Below are 24,062 nucleotides of genomic sequence, written 5' to 3'. Positions count from 1 at the left end.
GGAAGTTGGTACTTGTATATATCTTCATTCTTTTCTCATCTCTTCCCCTCCTCTCTCTCCTTCCTCCTTCCATCTCTTGATCCCCTTCCAATCTGAGAAAGATCTATCTCCTTACTTCCTTTTATCTCTCTTATATTTATATTTTGGGCTTCTCATATAAGAGAAACTATGCAATACTGAAGCTTATGTGTCTGATTTTCACTTATATTACAGCCCCAAGATGCATCCCTTTTCCTATAAATTATTCAAGTTTATCTTCTTTAAGCAGAATAATAGTCCATTGGATATATATGCTACATTTTATTTATCCATTCATCTGTTCATGGACATATAGGCTGCCTCCAAGATTCATATATGATGAATTGTGCTGCTATAAAAATGGCTATGCATACATCATATAATATGATGTCTTTAACTCTTTTGAGAAGATTCCTAGAAGTGGACTAGCTGGGGCAAGTAGAATGTCTATTTTCAGCTTTTTGAGAAATCTCCATGCTGTTTTCCATAGTGGTTTTACTAGTTTCATTCCAATCAATAATGTATCAGGGTTTCTTTTCACTCACAGCCTTAACAGCATTTGTTAGTTGATTTCTTGATGAGAGTCAAGAAACAGTCTTTGTGCAAGAGTAAGAGTTTCAGTGTTCTATAAATTTTGTTTCTCCAATGTTCAGCAGTGTTGAACATTTCTTCATGTGTTTATTGGCCATTTGTACTTATTCGGTGAAGTGTCTATGTATTTTACTTGCTTTTTAAAATTGGGTCCTTTGGAGGATTCTAAATTGTTTGTTAGCCCTCTGATGAAGAATAGCTGGCATGTTACTCAGCTTCCTGTCTGTGATAAAATATCTGAGGAAATCAGTTTAGGAATAGAAAAAGCTAACTTTGACTGATGGTTTCAGAGATTTTAGTCCATAGTTGTTTGGCCACATCACTTTAGAGCTGTGGTGATACAATACATACTTGTAAAGGATACACACTGTAAAGGATGGCTGTTCACATCAAAACAGGAGAGAGGGAGGAGGGTCAGGATAAGGATATTTAGGCTTCCAATATCCCCTTATGACCTGACTTGTTTCAGCAGGTCCCACCTCCTAAAGGTTCTGCCACCTTTCAGTAGAACCCAAGAACATGACCAAGGCTTTAGTGTACTGGTCTTTGTCTTTTTTTTTCTCATTAAGTTTATTGGTACTTTTTAGGTAAACAGTACAGTTACATTCCTCATTGGGATCTTGTACCTTTACATGATGTATCTTGGTTCTTATTTTTTCCCCATACCCCTGCCATCCCTTCACCCCCTCCACCCTTCCCTATTTACAAAGACTTTGTTTCCCTTTTTTCCTTTTCTCATGTTTTTTTTCTTCTTTCCTTTCCCCTACCCTTCCCACTTCCCTTACTCCTTCAGCCCTTGTCTTTCTATTTCACATTATCAGTTATACAATTTGAGCCTTATTTACACATTTGCACTGGTTTTTCACACCAGAAAAACTATTCGGTATTTACACGTGTGTCCTATTTATTTCACTTAAGAGTATGGCCTATGCATCCATTTACCTATAAATGACTCTAGTTTCTCATTATTTATAGCTGAGTAGCACTCCATTTTGTAGAAAAACCACATCTTTATCCAGTTTCCAGTTGATGGGTATTTGGGCTGTTTCCAAGTTTTAGCTATTACAAACTGTGGCGCTATAAACATGGGTGCACATATATCACTGTGGTATGATTCTTTTAATTCTTTTGGAACGATGCCCAGCAGAGGAATATCTGGGTCAAATGAGACCTGTAATCCTAGTTGTTTGAGCTAGCTCCATATTGATTTCCACATTGGCTGCACCAGTCTGCACTCCCACCAACAATGGAGAAAGGTTCCTTTCTCCCCACAATCCTACCAGCATTTTCTATTGGTTGATTTTTTGATAACAGCCATTCTTTCTGGGGTGAGGTGGAATCTCAGTGTTGTTTTCATCCTCATCTCTTGAATGTGCTGGTCTTTGTCTTCACATGGCCTGCTTCTCTTTGTGTGTCTTTGTGTCTTTTCCTTTTTAAAATTTTATTATTATACAGAAGGCTGCCTTAATACAGATGCTCTCAAAGATCCTTTTTCCAAATAATGTTACATTCTGAAGCTCCCAGTGGACATATCTTTGGGACATATAATTCAGCCCACCACAGTCTTTTAGGAAAAATACTATACCTGGATCTGGACCTGCAATCAGAGATCATAGACTCAGATCCCAGTTAGGGGATCTGGGCTGCCTGCTGCAGATCAAGTAACTTCTGATGATTTCATCTGAAGGGGGCAGCCCCTGCTTAACTCCAGAAGGAGTGCAAACCAGCATTTTCTTTTCAATTTTTGAAGAAAAGTTAGATTTCCAGAAATTTATATGGACTTACCTTACCTTTTATTGTGGAAACAAATTCAATTTAAAACATGTATAAGACTATGAGTCCAAGAAACATCTGTAGGCTGAAATGGCTCAAGGACCCCCAGTTTGGGACTGCTAATGTAGGTAATGATAAGGCCTTTAAAAGCATGAAACAGAGATATTGGCCCTGGACTGCTACTACACAAGATAATCTGGGAGTCAGTGTGGAGGATGGACTGGGGAAAGTGTAGCTGAAAGCCTGGGAGCAAAGAGGAAGGTCATTTCAGTAGACACAGAGAGGAGACATGAAAGTTAACTCAAGGAATGGCAGTCCCTAACATGTTGCTGAGCCCCATGTGGATGCTCACTGAATGCAAACATGACTTAAGGTAAACTTAGAAAATCTGCAACATGAAACAGTAAAATTTATAGAAACAAACATTTTTAGTATGAAACTATTTCAAATGTCAAGAGCAGTTTTTTCTTTCAAGAACTAGATCTATCAACTTTACTTTCATTTTCAAATGAATATAACTATATACATAACTAATTAAATTAATATAGCTTATTATGACAAAAATGATTTCTTTTAACTTTGTGGACAGCATCAGATTTTATATTAAGCTGTTAATACTTATAACTGTGTGATTTCAAAATCAGCCAAGCTTGAAAAATTATTGTCTCTGACATTCCCAATGATCGAAGCAACCCCAATTATAATATTATATTAAGCAAGCTAAGAAATAGTTTCTCAATTTCTAACCTTTCTGAACTGTAATTAGTCATCTAACTCTGTATGCAAATTTATTTCATATATTTGTATAGTTAATTATAATTTATTTTAAAAGTATTCCATTTGTAAAACTTGTCAGCTTGCAAATCAAATTGTCATGGTATAAATTTAATTTTTTAAGTATCGTATTTAAATTATATTAAGATATATTTAAGACATATAAAAAGAAAATATAGGAAAGATGTAATTCTCTTTTTTTTTTTTTCTGGTACTGGGGATCAAACTTGGGACCTTGCGCTTTCAAGAAAGGTAGGGGCACCACTGAGCTAAATCTCCAGCCCTAATTCTCTCTTTGAAGAAATTTAGACTTTAAGAAGAGATGAGGAATAAGTTTGAGGAACCTGGTGGTAATTTAAATGCAAAGGCATGTGGAAAGACAGGAAGTTTCCCTCAGAACAAAAATCTAAACAATGAACTGATAAAATAGTGTTCCTACAAGGTGCTTCATGTACTCTCAGAGGAAAAAAAAAGCTTTAAAGGGTGCACATGTTTATCAGTTAAAGTCATACCATCTAGCATGCATAAAGCATCCCCACTGGGTCACTGAAAGCTTAAGTATTATGCTTATGGCCCAAAGAGGACAGAACAGAAATTACATATTTAAAAATCTTTTGAGATGATGACCAGAAATTAAACTAACTATATTGACATGAACTCAAGTTTCTAGGTGAGGACTTTGATAATTATTTAGGTGCTTATAATTACGAAAATACCCAAATGACAACATCTTCTAGACTTTGCGTATCTTTTCTGCTTTATGTGGGTGTATCTGTGAAAGTTTACTTTTTGAGGCTTCTGGTACGTGCATAAAGCCCTATTACTATCTACCATACATAGGTATGTCACCTATAACATTTTTGAATATTAAAAAATACATAACCAGGTTTATGACAAAAATGGGAGACTCCAGAAACCTAAATGAAGAAGGAGCACAAAACAGTACTGGAGTGGCAAGGGTGGAAGTTGTCCTAGGATGGAAATCCGCTTTAGGCTCTAGAGTTTAAAGATACCCCAGGAACCCTCAAGAGGCGGTACTGGTTTCCGTGCTAGGATTAGTCCATTTTCTGTTGCTAATAACATAGTATACAGACAGGGTAAGTTTTAAGGAAAGATACTTACTTTGGTTCACAATTCTGGAGGTCCAAGGTCAAGGGGCTGTACCTGGTGATAGCCTTCTTTCGGACAGAGTATCCAGACAATACAGGAGGATATCATGTGGCAAGAGACAGGCACATGCCTGCTTGTGTATGTATCTCTTCTAGCTTCTCTCTTTTTATAAACTCACCAGGATTCAATCATGAAGGCTGTACCCTGACAAACTTATCTAATACTAAACATTTCTCAGAGGCTCTACAGAGGCTCTAATCTGACCACAGTCAGATTAAGTTTCCACCTTCTTCGTACTTCATGATGATGGTTAAATTTTAACACTCAAACTATATCCAAACCATAGCATTGCCTAATGGAAGAAGCTGTGCAAACCCTGCTGTATATGTTAATAGGAACAGAAATATTTTTACCTGTAAATCTGGAAAGAGCAGTTCATTTTTATTATGAAAAAAGCAAATTGCCTTGAGAGTTGGAACTCTAAATTTATGCTGAAAGTTCATTAATCATGGAGGCACAAATGAAACTAAAACTAGTTCATAGCTAGTGAAACTTTTTAGGATCTTGGTAGAGGCATTTGTGAATGTCACAAAGGAGGTAAGCCTCTGATATTGGGTTTCTCTTAAGTCTGAAAGGTCACCTTACATTCAGAAGTTTTAATACATATAAGGTTCAGTACAAAGCATGACAGTCCAAATATAGGTACTTGGATAATTACCATCTAAACAACTGGAAATAATAAAGCACAAACTCCACAGAGAGGAAACATTCCCAGTTATTTTCTAAAAAGAATTTGCCTACATTTTGAGATATATATTTGTAGGACAAAAAGAATCAAGACATGCTTTTATAAGTAATATTACACCAACTGCTATGTGTGTTGGAAGAAAAAGTGGATATTTTATGCTGGTGTCATTGAGAACCAAAGTTTTCAGTTTGGGATAAAAGGATGCAGACGGAGATCACTAAGGCTCGGTAGAAACTCTGGATTTGAATTAGAGTTATCAGTAAAAATTCATGACTTATTTCATCTTAAAGATTGTTTTCTTATTATGTACACTGAAAAGGTTTAGTGGGGGAAAAGATTAATCAAGCATCCCTGAACAAACGAGCACTCCTTGTGTCCAGTATAGTCTCTACATAACATTTTATCAGTATAAGCCATGAATCCACAGAGAAGTGGCTTGTTTCTAGCACAGGAAATTTGTAAGAATCTGGAATATCTAGTCATACCAGAAATCAAGGAGGAAGGAGAGAAGGAAGGAGGGAAAAAGAATTTTTAAAAAAGAGAGAGCTGCAGAAAAAATTGGAAATAGAGCTTTCACAAATGGTAGGGGGAACAAGAGTTGGAAGGAGCAGGGAGGGACGCTAAAAATGAAGAAATCAAAGAGGATGGCAAAGGCTGAAAAAAATAAGTCAAAGGAACTTAAAGGCTAACTTGGAGAAGTTTTCATTGGCCAGAGATTAAAATATTTTGATAATCAATAAAGGTCATAACATATAAAGTATGTTTAAATGTGTGGATCCACAAATGCACAATGGTTAGCATGTTTGGAAGCTATGGAAGTACCATCTCAAAATTGTAAAAATTGATGAATAAGAGAATAAGACTTTTTTTACTTTTTTATTCTATGATTTTGAACTATAACTAGGGTAATCACATACTTGAGGAAGATAAACTTCTCTTTTTGGGAGTGCTACATTCAAGATTGTGACTGCAAATTGAATTATAAAAATTAATATGGTACTTTTGGCAACCCATAGCCCTAACTTCAACTTGAGTAGTTCTAGGGAATTTGTCATAATTAGTTGCTAATATTATAAAATGTAACCTGATCAGATGTCACATATATTTTCATGTTGCAAATATATGGCAGTCTTGCTAACAATAATTGAACACTTATGTGACCGGATTTATAGAGCCTACTAATAATTTTCTAGAAATCCTGGATATAGAAGGATATTTAAAGTAATATGCATTTAACAAATTCCAGACTAAGAGATGCTATATGTAACAGCCAAAAAGCTTCTTCAAATAGCAAAAGACAGTAATTCAAAAATTGGAAGAAAACTATACATGAAAAGAGACAAAATATATCAATGAGTTGCAATGTTTGGACCTTTATAAAAACATGGTAGAAAATAATACTACAAAATTATAAAAAGCAAGAAAAAATAAATACTGAATGGATCTAAACTTTTTTTTTTTTTTTTTTGTACTGGGGATTGAACTCAGGTCTTTGCGCTTGCAAGGTAAGCCACCAAAATGCTGAGCTAAATCCCCAGACCCGGATCTAAACTTTTTTATATCTCCAGGGATGACAATGTAAATGTAGTTATATTTTCAAGAGCTCTTTGAAGCAAGATGTATGGATGAAATGACAATGTCTGATTTTTTTGTTTACATCACTATAACCAAGCAATAGTAGAATATAGGTACAGTAAGAAGTGAATAAAAATGGGCTCAGAGTTTACTACTTCTGAAATGGGGACAGATACCAGGAATTCATAATATCCTCTCCAATATTTTTCACAGTCAAAAGCCCTAGAGAAAGAAATAACAGATGTGAAACTTTAAAATAAATGTGATATAAACAAATGGAAATTGAATAACACTCTCCTGAACAACCAATGGGTCACAGAGGAAATTAAAGAAGAAATCAGACAGTTTTTACAAGTAAATGATAATGCCAAGACAACATTCAGGAATCTGTGAGACACAATGAAAGCAGTTCCATTAGAAAAATTCATAGCAGTGAATGCCCACACTAGGAAAAGAGTGAGCTCACATAAACAACCTAATGATGAATCTTAGACACCTAGAAAAAGAAGAGCAAGAAAAACCCAAAGCCCATACAAAGGAGGGAATTATAAAGATCAGAGCAGTAACCAGTGCAATAGAAACTAAGAGAATGATACAAAAAATTAATGAATCTGAGAGTTTTTATTTTTTAAAGAATAAATAAAGGTGACCTGTCTATTTGTGATAGTGGGGTATTTAGGTCCCCCACTACAGCTGTATTAGTGCTTATATGGTTTTTCATGTCTCTTAATATTTGTTTTGTATAGTTGGGGGCATTAATATTTGGAGCATATATATATTCATTACTGTCCTCTCTTCCTCTTGGATTGTTCCCTTTACAAGAATGTACTGGCCTACTTTGTCTCTCTGAATCAATTTTGGCTTGAAATTTACTTTGCAAATAAGATAGCTACTCCTGCTTTTGTTCTGGGCTCCTGTTGCATGGAGAACTGTTTTCTATCCTTTCACTTTCAGTCTATGAGTTTCCTTTTGAATGAGGTGTGTTTCTTGTATACAACATATTGTTGGGTTTTGCTTTTTAATCCATTCTGCCGATCTATTTCTTTTAATTGGTGAATTGAGGCCATTAACATTGATGGTTATAACTGATATGAGTTCATTTATCATTGTCCTGTTACTGTCCTGTCGTTGGCTCTTTTTAATTTTCCCCCTCTCCCTTTAGTTTCTTGCCTTGCCTAGTTGATTTGCTCTGTTGGGCCTCATGGTGTTATTGTCTTCATTGTCTGTATCTAGGCTATTGTTTAGAATTATTTGTAGTGTGGGCTTGGTATTCATGAAGTTTCTCAGGTATTCTTTGTCATGGAAGTATCTTATTTCCCCATCTACTTTGAAAGAGAGTTTTGCAGTATGCATTAGTCTAGGTTGGGGGTTGTTTTCTTTTAGAACTTGAAATACCTCACTCAAGTCTCTCCGTGGCCTGAGGGTTTGTGTTGAAAAGTCTGCTGTGATTCTGATGGGCTTTTCTTTGCATGTGATTTTTTTCTTTTCTCTTACTGCTTGTAGTATTTTGTTCTTCTGTTGGGTTTCTGGGTACTTGATTATTATAAGTCTAGGTGTAGATTTTTTTTGGTCATGGCTAGTTGGAGTCCTGTATGCCTCACTTAGGTGTATGTCAAATTCTTCCCCTCTGTTTGGGAAGTTTTCTGTCATTAATTCTGTGAACAGCTTTTTAAATTCATTTGTATTTTCTCCTGCTACTTCATGGATTCCTATCAGTCTTACATTATTCTTCTTTGCATCATCTAGGAGTTGTTGGATCTATTTCTCATGATCCCTTACTGTTTTTAAGAGAGTTTTCTTTTCGTGGTCAATGACTGTAGTCCTATCTTCTATATCTGAAATTCTATCTTCACATTTATTTATCCTACTATGAATGCTTTCAATAGTTTTTAATCTGGACATCTGAATCTGTTTCATGGATTCCATTTCTTTCTTATGTTGGCTATTCATGGCTTCTATCATGGTCCTGAGCTCATCTATTTTTTTGTCAGTTTCTGTTCTAGAGTCTCTAATCATGTCTTTCATTGTGCTCACCATCTCTAGTTATCTGGGAAATTATTTCTGTTTTGAATTTTTCTAGAGCCTGATCTATTTTGTTACTTCCTGTGCTATGAGTTTAGGGTGTCCTTGTGGTTGACTGTCAGACTTTTCCACCTCGCTTCCCCTAGAATTTACTGTTGGTGAAATGGAAGTCTTTGTGCCTTGCTTAAGTTTTTTTTTTTTTCATTTTTATTTATGTTGTTGGGCTGTCCTTGGTTTAATTCCTGGGTTATTACTTTGATCTTCCTGATACAGCTGCTCTTTAGGTTTTGAGTCTTTAATGACTCACAGACACTCTCATTTTCATGATATCAGAAAGGACAACTGATTAAATCAATCACAACCCTTTAGCCCAATTGATGCAATCAACAACACAATAGCACCATGCACAGCTTAGAAATTGACCATTTGTGGTAGTTATTAATCTATCACCTTTAACCATGTGAATTACGTGAAAATCGAGGACCAGCTCAAAACATGTTTACAGTGAATAAACTCTTCAATACAGCAATTTACCTTTCAGGACAGAAGCTTAGATGGATTTAGGAGGAGAGAAATAGGTTGAAGAATAGGAGAAGCTTTCAAGTGAAGCTAGAGAACACAGGATTATCACACAAACTCTGGGAAACTGTTGAAGACAAGAGGCAAAGACAGAGTGCAAGAACAAAGTCAAGAATAGAACAACTTAACAATAATAGGGAAGCTATAAATTATACTCACTTTCCTTTGAAACTAAAGAAAATGCAATGAAGGAAAAAGAGAGAAGAAAAGAAAAAGAGAAGAAATCTAAATTAGGGCAGGAACAGGAACAAAAAGGAAGATGAAGAATAATGTGTGGGCACAAGAGACTGAGTGGAAAAAAAAAGAAAAAAGGAAGAATTTGCAGAATGGGAAAAAAAAATTTAAAACAGTAAATTCATAATTAAAATATGAGAAACAAATAAAGAAAAAAATTTGAGGAGCCTCTTTCAATGGTAGAACTCTATTGTCATAGTAGACAATGTGGGTGGCAGTGGAGAACTAAGTCAATTATTTTCAGCTAGCTGATGGCACACCCCTGCGATACAGGCTGAAATCTGGTTGCAAGGCCCAAGTTGAGCTCCCTGACCTCATGCAGGATCGAACTCTGCAAGATTCTACTACAGGTTCCTGTTGCCCTTTCCCTGAAGATAGTCCAAATTCTGGTGAAAGGTGGTGATCCCTCCAACTTACCAACTATGGAGGTCTGATGTGCCTTTATTGCAGTTGTTCACTTCTGTTCTTTCTTTTTCAACTCATTAAAAAGGACTTTATGACCACCTGTGCCTTTGCAGTTTGGATCCGGGTACTGGCACAAGCAGGAGGCTCGAGAGCATGGCTGGGGAGGCTATGCTGAAGAGGTGCCTGTGCGGCTTGGCATTTCTCACCAGACTGCTCCGATGAACGCACGTTGTGCTGGCAAGCTCCCCATGCAGCTAGGCATTCCTCACCTGTCTGCTCTGATGAAGGCCTGGGCCATGAATGGAAAGACTCAAAATCATTAAAGTGTAATTTCTTTCTCCAAATCAATCTTTAAGTTCAATGCAAGTACATTCAGAATCCTACCAGTAAGCTTTTGGAATTTGAGAAACATTAAAATCTTAATATGGAAAAGTAAAAAGTTCAAACATACCTAAAAGAAAGATTTATAAACAAGAAGGGGCAGATAATTGCCCTATCAGGTACTAAGAATATAAAGCTTAGTATAAAATATTTATATATGATATCAAGTTAATATGAAAATACTGTATGTTGTTTGGAATAGTAATAAATTTGTGAATGTTAGAGAATATAGATCTAGGTGTAGAGTCATCCTATGAGAAAACTTATGCTAGATGAGAGATTGCAACATAGTGGGTGGGAAGAGAGGCTATTCAATCCATTGTAAGATGATTAATCATTTTTGGCATGGAAAAAAAATCATTAGGTCTCTTCCTCACACCATATACTAATCAGTTCTATGGAGATTAAATGTATAAAGACAAAAATATCCACAACAACAACAGCAAAACTGCTAAAACCAAATTTTTGAAACTGTTTGACAAAAATACAGGAGATATATTTATCATATGGGAGTGGAAAAAAATGTCTTACAGAAAGTATTAAAAGCTCAACTGTAAAGGAAATTTGTAAGTTTGACCACAGTAAAATTAAAGTATCTATCTATATTTACACATACACATATATACATATATGCATATATATGTGTGTATATATACATAGGCATATATGTGTGTATTAATATGTAGTCAAAATAATGTGAAAAGGGAGAGGAAATACTTTAACATATATAAGTGCTATGGGAGTAGTATTTTAATATATGAAACATATAAGGAAATTCTAGACATCTGTAAAAATATCAAAAAGCCCTCTAGAAATGTAGACTAATGGGTTGGAGTGTAGCTCAGTGGTAGAGTACTTGCCTAGAATACACAATGTCCTGTGTTCAATACCCAGAACTGAAAAAAAAAATGGAAAAGGAACTCTTATAACCTGCTGATAGGAGTGTTAATTGTTATAATCATTTTGGAAAGCTCTTCAGTAGTATGTAATTGATTTGCATTTAAGTATACCTTGCTGAAATTACTAGATACCTACCTAAAGAAAATAACACATGTATCCAGGGACCTAAGAAGTAAACTTATAGCTTTAAAGAAATCAATAAATTTTAAATCAGCTCATATTCATGAGTAGGACCATGGATAAAATGTACTTCATTCTGAGCTATACTCACTGTATAGTTCTTCGTATTATCTTTATGATTCATAGTCAAACTCATCTTTTGACCTGTGTTTTGCTATTGACTTGATGGACAAAATCATATGTCCTCCTCACTTCCCCATTCTTATGATTTAATTTCCATATTTAATTTTCATATGTTCTTATGGATTCTTAAAATGGAAAATCATTAATTAGAATTTAAAATAACAAAGCCTTGATTTTGGAGGTTAGTCTAAATAGTACTCCAAAGCTTGGAGGAGAGAAGAGAATAAATGTATGGGGTAGTAGGAGGAAGTTGTGGATGGGGAGGCATTTGGGATGGGGACACTGGAAGGAGCTGGGGAATGTAAAGAGAAAGGGAGTTGATTTGAAAGCCACAGGCAATAGCTTTTCAATATGAAGTTCTTCTAGACCAGGTTTACAATTTTCTATTTGAAAGAAAAGAATCATTGACCAAATATTTTATAAAAGGTCATGTTATCATCATTAAAATATTTTAAAGCTAAGCACATATAGCCTTTGAAATAGAGTCCCATTGATGACTTTTGAATAACAATGTTATGAGACTATGTCCTTTTATGATTACATGTTAATTAAATATTCTGATTACATTAATTGTGAGTACATATTCCCTTGCTTCAGTCTTTCCAAAGACATCATTTTAGATGATCTTGAAGTAGTCTTTCATAAATTATCACATAATAAAAGAAAAGAAGCATAGCCAATTATAATTAAGTGTTCATGAGCTAAAGAATTTTTTCTTTTCAAAAATAAGTTCTGAGAAATTTGTGAAACCTTGTATTCTTAGAACCTAAAAATCCCTATAGCAACTGACAAACAACATTGTTTAATAAATGAGGTGCAAAATTTGATATACCTTAATATTGTTACAGTCTGGTAGGGAAAATCCATGATATTCTTCATCCTGTCACTTACAAATTAAAAAATACCCACTGCTTATTTTCATCCTATAATGCTGTGGCTATCAGTGCACCCACAGATGCTGTGATTGATCTTAGCCCTTCAAAGTTAAGGTGCATGTATTCGTTATACATGTGCACACCATGCTGCCATGTCTGCTTGTTGAGGACTGGCATGATTTGTGTGTGTGCATGTGTGTATACTCACATGCATGCACATATATGAATCCAGTGAAATGAATTTTAGCTATGAGTTACAATTCAAGGCAGCTGGTGATACTTTTCTGTTCACCTGTTGTGAATAATTAACAAACTTTCAAGTGCCTGCAAATTTCAAACTCTTTATCCTGTACCTAATTGGGAAGAAAAGTCTAAACTTCTGTTAATTGCACTACTAAATCATTATTTAGGTTTATGTCATTGCATCCATTCAGTTTTTGGTCACTTAGGAAGGCAGGATAGAAATGCCATTCAGGTTCAGGGTTAGTTTAAGCAAAATTAATTATCTGTCTAGTGTTTTGTCTGAATTATGCTAGATCTGTGAATTAAATCTTGCAGTTCATAGTCAAGTAAATGATATTAGGATAACCTTGGATATTTACAACATGGTACTTCTGAAATGACAGTATCATTAGTTTTATATTGTTATTTATTCTAAGTTTTCACTTTGAATGTTTTCCTTTTTTATGTATCCATAGGAATTAGTTATTTGGTTTTCAGTATTGCCAGTCATGGTACTTTTGTGGTGGGATTGATGATTTACAAGTGGGACACAGGAGAGTTAGGTGTGCAATAAATAGACTGGGTTCTTGTGAATCCTGGCTCTACTTTCAGCAGGTGGCTGAGGTTGGCTAACGTACAAATCTTGTGTCTCAGCTTCCATAATCTAAGACAGGAATAATTATAATTTAGTCATAGGTTGATTGTAATCATACATTAAGATGATCTGTATCAATTCCTGTGTACAGTGCATCATAGACTAATTAAAATATTAGCTATTATGAATAAAATTCCCTGATGTGTGAAAGAAACCAGAGTATGTTACCCTTAGATATGCCACTTTGGAATAAAGATTAATTTGACTTGAAGGTCAATGGGAAGAAGCAGATGTAAGAGAAGTTCCCTGTCTTCCTGCTAGTTGCCTAAGAGCTGAATATACAAAGTTGTCCCTTCTACCCTCTGTACCAGGAAGGACAAGAATTAGTCACTGGAGGCAACTAATTTCTTATTAGCTTGGAGGTGACACCAGAGAAATTTATGTAACAAACTTTACTAACCAGTCTTTGAACCATAAGTTTCTCATACATTTACCTCCCCATAGTTTGCTACTCTTTAAGGTCTTTTTTTCATCTTACCATTTCTGTACAATTTTATGAACCTTTGTTGAAGATGCTACATAAGCCAGAGCTCTAAGCCATCTATTTGAGTCACTCATTCCCTGAGTTTTTATCATGTATATGTGAGATGCACATCTCTTATTAGTCTTTCTTTGATACAGGGTCCCAGCTGAGAATTTAAAAGATTGGAAGGGAGATTTTTCTCTCTTTCTCACACATGCAGCAAGCATCCACAAATTTCCTCCATGGGGAGGCTTGTGCTTGATTCCTTCACTGTAGCCTAAGGTAAGGATCCTCAAATCTGACTGCAAATTTGAATCACTTTTGAAGTTGAAAAAGAAAATACATGTGTCAGGTAGACCTCAAAATGAATTAGATCAGCATTTGACCTGGGCATCATTATTTCATAGAGCATTTTGAAGTGACTCTGATAACAGTCAGGGTTGAAAACTAGCAAATGAACCTTTTCCTTTAAAGGAACATCTATTCCTTGGCAGCCAAGGATGACTCAAAAGGATGGGTTGGGGAGAAAATTCAGTACCTAAAAAAACATAATCTATAATAATTTTCTCATTTACCATTCTCTCTTCAAGCTATTGTCATCATATTTCCACTGCTGCCATGGCATATAGCATTTTGTACTGTGTGGCTAATCATTTTCTTTCTTTGCTATTTCTTCCATTGATTTTAAGGGTGATCTCATAAGGTTCCCACTCAACTTCTCCAAATTGTTCTCCCTCAGTTTCCTTCATGGACTCTTCTTCCATGGTTGCTCCTTTAAATGATGGAATCTCATATACTCATGATCCTTTTTTTTATACTCCATGCTGTCCCTCAGCAACCTCAGCCATGCCCATGAGTTTATGTATATGCTCAATACTGAAATTTCTACTTATAGCCTAGAATTTTATTTTGAGATGTAGAGTTTGGATATTGCATCAATTAGGGTTTGTTAGAAGAATGAAAACAATAGAAAATATGTGTATAATTATGCAAGGGGTTTACTAGGTAGGCTTCCAGGATCAGCGGTGGGAAATTCCAAAATTGCTATCTGCAAGTTGGAGGCACAAAAAATCTAGTAGCTGTTCATGCAAAGCATATGGAAGCCACACACGGAACAAGAGGGATCAAGGACATAAAACTAATATGGGACTGACTGGAGCTCTTGAAAAAATGTTCCAATTTCTTTTTTTCCTCTTTTGTTCCATCCAGGGTACAAGCCTATTGGTATGTGCCACTCACAATCAGGGTGGGTCTTACCCCCTGAATTTGTTGGACTAAATGCCAGTCATCTCTGGAAATGTCCCACAGACATACCAGAACTATGCTTTACTAATCTTCAAGGTATCCTTTAATCCAGTCATATGGTCACAGTTACCAAGTTTGTTGTGGCACATTGCTCTGGTATATCTAGAGTACTTTTTATCACACAGTAAGAACTTACTTTTAAAATTAAGTGAATCTATTAATGGACAAATGACTTATAAGCCATCTAGACTGAGCAGATTACATTCGGCAGAGAACAAGAAATAATTGGGAAATTTTGAAGCAGCAGAGTAAAATGATCAGGGGTGCATTTTTTGAAAAATAACTAGTCATAGTTTAGGAGAGTAATTGTAGAGGAGGTAGGTCATAAAGAGCCAAACTGAGTATATGGTAAAGCTAATATACAGCTTAAAGGGGACTAGAATATGCCACCCTGAAATATGTTAGTTTTGAATAAGGATTATTTTGAGTTGTAAATAATTGAGGAATAACAGATTTAGGAAAAGTTCTAAAAAATGCTAACTATATATGGAATTAAATCTACTTCTCCACTTATTATTGTACCTTACATCAGTCTAATTTAAGGGCCCACAGGACCTTAACCTAGGAAGGCAGAGGAAAAAACTTTCTGTCCCTTCCTAGATTATACTCTTTGCTAGATGCTGAGGTAGAAACTTTACATGTATTGTCTCATTTACTGGGCACACTAGTCTGTGAGAAAGGCTTTATTACCATTCTCACTTTGCTAACAGGAAACTTGGATTAGAGAGAGCTTTAGTAATTTGCATGAGGTCACAATGCAACCTAGTGTTGGAACATTAACCTCAAGAAGAAGACCCCTAAACTGTGATTTGAGTGTAGAGGTGGAGAGGAAAAGCTGATTAATTGTTAAAGAAACAGAACTTGGTGTCATAAAGTAAGTGAAGATGGACCAGCAAAAAGGTGGCTGTGGAAGTTCGTGAACTCCTAGTTGTCATCCAGGGCATAGCTATTGGTCCTATCAGATTATCAACCAAATGTTCAGTTCTATTAAATCATCTGCTCCTAGATAGAGTTCATTATTTTGCATAAATCCACATTGACATTTTTGGACTTACTGTTCCTGGATATTATGAAGTCTTTCTTCCATTTGTTCAAACCACATAAATCAAGACAAAATGTCAAGGTCTGTATTTCATGTATTAAGCCTTTTATGAAATTTTTCTTATAATTTTAGCCCAGACAGAATCTCTGTTTCTCAGGATATATTATGTACATACAAAAATGTAGTGAGGTGATCAAAAGTAGTTAAGCATAATTCTTAAGGGCATGAACTTCAGAAGCACAAAAACCACTGGTTTAAGTTAATAGCTGATGACATGGACAGTGTTGTGGTCTGAATGTTTAATTCCCCCCTGCCTCATTCATATGTTGAAATCTTCATCCCCAGGATGATAGTATTTACTTTGGAAAGTAATTGGGACATAGAAGTAACGCCCTCATGAATGGGATTATTGTCACTTTAAAAGAGATCCCAGAGATCTCCCTTCCCTTTCTACTGTGTGAAGTTAAAGAAGACGATGGTTCATGAGGAAGAAATCCCTTACCAGACACAGAACCTTCTGGTACTTTGATTTTGGACTTCCCAGCCTCTGGAACTATTAGAAGTAAATTGTTACAGTTTATAACCTATCCAGCCTATAATATTTTGTCCTAACAGTCTGAGTGAAGTGACACAAGCAAGTTAATTAATTCCTTTGACCTGAACTTTTCTCAGCTATGAAATGTGGATTTCAGTAACAGTGAGTATAACATACACTGAACATTAAATAGAATAAAAACATTAAATAAATGCGTATTATTTATTTACATTAAAATATGCATTATTTATTTACATTAAATAAAATAATAAATAAAATTTATTTATACTAAATAAAATGCTTAGCACCTTGCCTGGCACATGACAAGCCCTTAATAAATATTGGTAACACTACCTTTATTAAGAAAAGCCTCAGTGTTCTCAGTTCTGTTTCACACTTGCATGCTTTAGTTTCCCAGGAACAATGTAATTATCTCAAGGGCAGGGAAAACATTCAGCACATCTGGCAAATTACTAAATATTCAATAAACTCTGAATGAATGGATGATTGTGCAACTTCTTTGCTTTTCTTTTAGTGGTTAGGATAATATCAGACCCATACTAGATAATAAACACTCCTTGAATATTTTGAAGTTATTAAAAAACAATGATGAGTATGTTCTCATGCTTAATTAACTTAATTGAATGGAACTCCAAATATATTATAACCAGAGAAGTTTTCTCGAAATTTCATTGCAGCAGAACACTATGCTTTTTTTTTTTTACATCATGAGTATCTACACGAATATATTCATCTAGAAAGTGGTGTTTCCTTTACATGTACATCATTGCTAGAACCACAAGGGTGTGGTCTCAGTTTACCAAAAGGTTGCAGTTTTATCCTGTTTTCTTTCTTCCTTCTTCACCCTCCCTCCATCCTTCCTTCTGCCTCTTTTTCTTTTCCCCGAATTCCACAAATGTAGGTCACATTCCTACTATGTACAAGACATTGAAGCATTGAGATCCAAAGAGGAACATGAGGATTCAGTGAAGAATAAGGTACAATCATAATCTCAAGGAGCTTATAATTTAGAGGAGGGCACAGACCAGTTAATAGACGATTGGAGAGCAATCTTGTTGAACAAAACACACAGTATTATGGAGCCAAAAGGAGGACCACTAACTTTAGATTTACCACACCACTGTCATTCTAGATACATTCAAGATATAATTCTTTTAGCATACTATGTTATTGTGGAAAATGCATTGTCATGACCTTCAATCTAGAAGGTGTAGGGCAAAATTAGACTAGAGTATCTTTTTTCTTCTGACATTATACATCTGATTTCACTGAAATATAGTATACAGTTACTTGAAATGAGTGCCTATAAAAGTTCATAAAACCAAGTGACCTTTCATGACGTAGCAAAGGTAAAAGGTTACCATCATCACTCTCTATGAATCACCTCATTACCATCAATACTTTAGACTTTGAAGTAAAAGAATGAAAAGTTAACTTAAAACAATGGTAAAAACAAGCCATTCTTTGGTATTTCATACTAATATTTCAGAAGTAGAACTCCAAAGTATTTCCAGATATGCATATTCTGATCAATTTGAGGTTTATCATCTTTGCCTTTATAACCTAAGGAATCAATTACACATTGATACATGTGATCCTCTTCACATAGTATGTGATTGTGGTGACATTTGTCACTGACATAAAAACATGGCACAAATGGATAATGATAGGACTAGTAAGGGTAAGATATAAAAGGTATAAGAATTTTTTATTTGTATGCTGTACTTCATTGTCTTCCCTATTTACTTCTTATTTAATGTTTTAATGTGTGCCATTAAGTAAATGTCCCTGCACATTCATAAATACATTCCATATTGTTATTGCTGGAAAATACCCATTAATGTATCTGACTTATTAAAAATGAACATCTACATATGTACTTTTGCTGCCATCCATGTGACAAACTACAAACTTGGTATCATTACAGTAGCCATTTATGGGAAATGGAATAATTATGTTGCTGCTTTAAATTACAAGAAGAATTCTCAGTGGGACCATAGACTGTTAATAAGGGTTGCATTCATTAAGGACTTATCAGGTTTTCTTTTTTGCTGTGAGTTAGCATTTAGATATTGGTAAATTCATTTACATAACAAATTGAAACCAATTGATTGAAGCTATCAGAGTAAAAGCTTTCAAATCTTATGAAGTTGTTTCCTGCATAGCCAAAGATGGAATAGTCTTAAATCAAATTTTAGCTAAGTATACAAAATAATTGCACCCTTATTGATAACAACAGAGAAAGGTCAAAAAATAATACTTTCTAAAAGAGAAACTGTAAAAATAAGTTTCAGGAATCATCAGTAAAAATGGAACAACAGAAAAGCAGAATTAAATGGGTTAGCACTGCACATCACAGACAAAACAATTTAGGTTTTCTCTAGCTTTATTTAAAAATATGTTAACATTAGATTCCCTTATAGTGATCACAAGGTCTTTCAATTTGTCATACAAGGATATCAAATAATTTAAAGTACAGTAGTCTCCCCTTATCCATGGCTTTGTTTTTTAAGGTTTCAGGTACTTGTGGTTGGCCACTGTCCAAAAATACTTAAATGGAAAATTTCAGAAGTAAATAATTCACAAGGATTAAATTTCATGCCATTTTGTGTATCATAAGAAAATCTGAGTCTCCAACATGGCTGAATAGAGGTGGAGTCACTTCTGAGAGACTCAGAGAAGATCAACTAAAAACACAGGACATGGGAAGAAGGCGAGGGACATACATCCTGGTGCAAAAGTCAATTTGAAAGAAGAGGATTGTAGATCAAACAAAACATATACATAAGAGTTTAGAAGAAGCAAAGCAGCCGTACAGGACTGCCCACAGGGCCTCAGCCCAAGCCCAACACTGAAACTACCATTTTGAGAAGTTCTCAAATAGCTGGTGGGATCCAAGCAGTGTGGCAGAATCAAACCATACAGGATAGACTTGGGGTATATGAACTCTTTGCCTAAAGGTCCCCTCACCAAACAGAGTTTGTTAGAGCCTGGCAGCATTTTTTTGCAGGACACACCAAAGGCGAGAGAGGAGGAAGCTGCTCTCTCTCCCCACCTGCTCTCTGAGCAAAAGCCTGTGTGGGGAGTCTTCAGCATTGGTCCCTGAGCACACTGAGTCTCCACTGGGAGCCTGTGGTTTATCCCATGCAAACTGAGACATTCATCTGGCACACAGAACTAACAATGGTCTGCTTTGAGTCTGGACTCAGCATCCTGGGCTCACTTGAGCCTACACTGAGCTTTCACTGTTCTGCTCCAATCCCAGACCTGACAGAGTGTCTGACATCTAACACCATTCCTCAGGCAACCAGGGTTTACACAGGTAGTTCCAAGCACCCTGGCCACAGCAGAGTCTGTACTCTGCATACATCCAGAGCCCCAGACCTAGTCTCTGACTAACACAAGAGGCCAGTCCTCTCCCTGGTAAGCAGCAAGAGTTAAGGGCCTGCCTTTTCTGCCCAATGTTGCAGACACCGTGAGACACCACCCAGTACCCTGCACACTCTGGACAAGTAAAATCTCACCACATTAGTCTTAGATAGATTTGTTTCTCTTCTGAGAGTTCATAGGACTGAGAGTCAGGTCTGAAAGTCCATAGGAGCCTCTCCATGGTGTTTGGAGCCTATTCCATGGACACTGGAATATATACCAGGTAACCAGTGCCTCTCTCCAAACAGCATGAATCCACAACAGGAACCTCAGAAATAAGGGCCCACACCTTCCCTGGTCAGACTTGCCAACTTGAACAGCTGCCACAAGTGGGATTATGGAAGGCCGGGGATTTAGCTCAGCTGTTCGGTGGCCTTCCTTGCAAGAGCAAGGATCTGAGTTCAATCCTCGGTACCAAACAAACAAACAAACAACAAAAAAACCCCCCCAAAACCCCAAAAAACCAAAATGGGATTATGGAGAGAGTTATCCTTGAAATGAGTAGCCTCCATGCAAACACTTGGACTATAAAGAGGGGCACAGAGGAATAAGACTTGTAAGATTAAACACTACTTACCTGGGAAGAAAACACTCCTCTGGAAATATATAGCGTTTCAATTATTATTCTCATTGCTGAGACAAAATACCTGACACCTAAAGTTAAAGGAGGAAAGGTTTATTGTAGCTCTCAGTCTGTAGAGGTTTTAGTTCACAGGGGTGGCATGGCTGAGGAGGAATAGTTCATGGCAGGCAGAGGGCAGAAGGCAACAAGGCAGCAAACAGTGACAGCAGCAGCTCTCTTTCTGTTCCTTATATTCCATCCATATACCCAGTGTGGGGCACTGTTAATCCTAGCATCACACTGCGAATCAATCCCAGCATCCCATCCTTAATCCCAGTGTAACACACGTTAGATTCAACCACTTCTGAAAATCCCCATTTATAACTGCACGAGGATGGGGGCAGTGCATATAGTACAAGCCATAACACATAGAAACCTTTTTCTTCCCCTGCCTTTTTTTCTTTTTTTAAAAATTTTCTCCACTTTTAGTACATTTTTTATTTTTCACTATTGTTTTTCTTTTGGTGGAGGTTGGAATTTTACCACTTATTTTCTTGTCCCCACTTTGTTTTATTTGTTTGCAGAAGCCCTCCTTTATTCCTTCTCTCTCCCATTTCTTTTCTCACTTTGTATCTTTTGACTTATTCCTTTAGTATTTTTTCTTATTTTGTTTTCCTGTACAGTAGCTTAATCTCCACTCCCTATTATTTTAGTAGGTGATCATCTCTGTTATTGGTGTCTAATATCACTAATTTCCCTTTATTGTATCTTGATTCACAAACTCAATTTTCTCCACCTTTCTGGTTGCAAGCCTAACTGAATGAGAACCAAATCAAATTTCCCCATAAAAGGAAAGAAAGGAAACCAACAACAGCAAAATAATACAATGACAAGAATAAGTCAGTACCTATTAGTATAACCATCAATGTGAATGGTCTTAATTCACCAATCAAAAGAAACAAATTGACAGAATAGATCAAGAAACAAGATTCAGCAGTATACTGCATATAACAAACACATTTAACTCAAAAAGAAACTCATAGACTGAAAGTCAAAGGATGGGAAACAATGCTCCATGTAACAGGAGCTTGGAAAAAAGCAGGAATAGCTATTCTATTTGCAGTCAAAGTAGATTTCAATCCAGGACTGATCACAAGAGACAAAGAAGGTCACTATATACTCATTAGGGAATAATCCAAGAAGAAGAGATAACAATTGTAAATACATATGCACCAAATCCTGGTACACCCAACTATATTAAATAAATACTAACAGATATAACAAAATCAGATAAGCACTAATACAGTTGTAATGGGGGATCTTAGCACTGCACTGTCACAAATAGATCAACTAGACAAAAAATCAACAAAGAAATATCAGAGCTGAACCAAACCTTTGAACAAATGGACTTAGTAGCTATTTACAGAATGTCCTACCCAACACAAAAGAATACATGTTGTTCTGAGAAGCACATGAGACTTTCTCCAAGATAGCCCACATACTAGCCCATAGAACATGCTTAAGTAAGTGCAATGGAACTGAAATTGTCCCGTGCATGTTTTCAGATTATAGGGCAATGAAATTGGAAATAAATGGCAAAAGAAACCACAGAAAATCAAGTCAGAAATTAATTAATACCCGTTTGAACAACCAGTTGGTCACAGATAAAATTAAAGAAGAAATTAAATAGTTTCTACAGTTGAATAATAATGGAAAAATGACATGCTGGAACTTATGAGACACAATAAAAAGTCTTATGAGGGAAGTATATAGCGGTGAATTCTCACATTAGCAAAACAGACTGAGCTTAAATAAATAACCTAATGCTGAACCTCAAACTTCTAGAAAAAGGAGAACAAGTTACATCCAAAGCTCATGCAGGTAAGGAAATTATAAAAATCAGAGCAAAAATTAATGTAATTGAGCCTAAGAAAACAATATAAAGAATCAATGAATTGAAAAGTCGATTCTTTGAAAGATTAAACAAAATAGACACATCCTGAGCTAATGTATCAAAATAAGGAAAGAAAAGATTCAAATCCATGCATTCAAGGATGAAAAGGAGGAACTCACAACAGATCCTGCAGAAATCCAGAAGATCATCAATATCTATTTTGAAAACCTAGACCCAAATAAGATGAAAAATTCAGAAGAAATGGATGGATTCCTAAATACATATGAATTATTAAAGCTGAATCTAGAAGATATAAAAATTCCAAATAATCCAGTATCTGTCAAATAAATTGAAGAAATCCAAAACCTAGTCATGATAAAACCCTAAAGGAAATTGAAATAGAAGGAATAAAAGCTTTTATTCTAAAATTAGGAATAGGAAGGCTGCCCACTATCACCATTCTTGTTCAGTATAGTTCTGGAAACATTACCCACAGCAATTAGACAAGAGAAAGTAAAAAAAATATGGATAAGAAAGGATGGCAGAATACTCTACCTGAAAGATCCCAAAAACTCCAGCAAAAGACTCATAGATTTAATAGCCATATTCAGTGACACAGCAAGATACAAAGTCAACACTTAAAAATCAATAACGTATCTGTACATGAGTAATAAACTTACTGAGAAATTAAGGAAATGATAGCATCATGAAAAAAATAAAATACTTAGGAATCAATCCAACAAGGAAAATAAAAGGCCTTTACATTGAAAACTACAGTACTCTGAAAAAGATTGAAGAAGGTATCAGAAAATATAAAGAAACCCCTTGTTCTTGGATAGGCAAAACAAATATAGTGAAAATGAATATACTTCCAAAACTTTTATATAAATTTAATATAATTTTGATAGCCTACCTCACAGAACTAGAGAAAGCAATCCTAAAACTCATATGGAACCAGAAGAGACTTAGAACCGTGAAAGCGATTCTGGGCAACAAAGGCAAGGCAGAGGGTATCACAGGCCCTGACTTAAAGTTATACTGCAAAGTTACTGTGATAAAAGCAGCATGGTACTGGCAAAAGAACAGAGGCAAGGATCAGTGGAACAGACTAGAAGATGCAGAAACAACTCCAAGCACACCTTATTTTTGACAAAGTGGCCAAACACCATCACTGGAAGAAAGATAGCCTCTTTAATAAATGGTGCTAGACACATGAGTAAATGCTGAATAGTTTCTCTGGTGTGAAAAACTAAAAGTGTAAATAAGGTTCAAATGATATAACTCATCATGTGAAAAGCAGGAAAAGGTCTAAAGGAGCAGGGGAAATGGGAAGGATAAGGGAAAGAAAATAAGGGAAAAGAAAAATATGAAAAAAAGGGAACAAAGTCTTTGTCAATAGGGAGGAGTGAAGGGGGTGAAGGGAGGGTAGGGGAATGGGGAAGAAAATAAGAATGAAGATACATCATGTAAAGGTACAAGATCCCAATGATAAATGTAACTGTATTATTTACCTTAAGTGTACCAATAAACTTAATGAAAAATAATAAATGGTAGTAGAAAAACTGGCTTTCCACATGTTGAAGATTGAACCTAGACCACCTGTCTCTCACCATGCACTAATCTAAAATGGAAATAGTTCAAAGATC

This window comes from Fukomys damarensis, unplaced genomic scaffold, assembly GCF_012274545.1.
Source record: "Fukomys damarensis isolate Sample0158 unplaced genomic scaffold, DMR_v1.0_HiC HiC_scaffold_14, whole genome shotgun sequence".
NCBI classification, from domain to species: domain Eukaryota; kingdom Metazoa; phylum Chordata; class Mammalia; order Rodentia; family Bathyergidae; genus Fukomys; species Fukomys damarensis.
Note: the sequence above shows the minus strand (reverse complement) of the source record.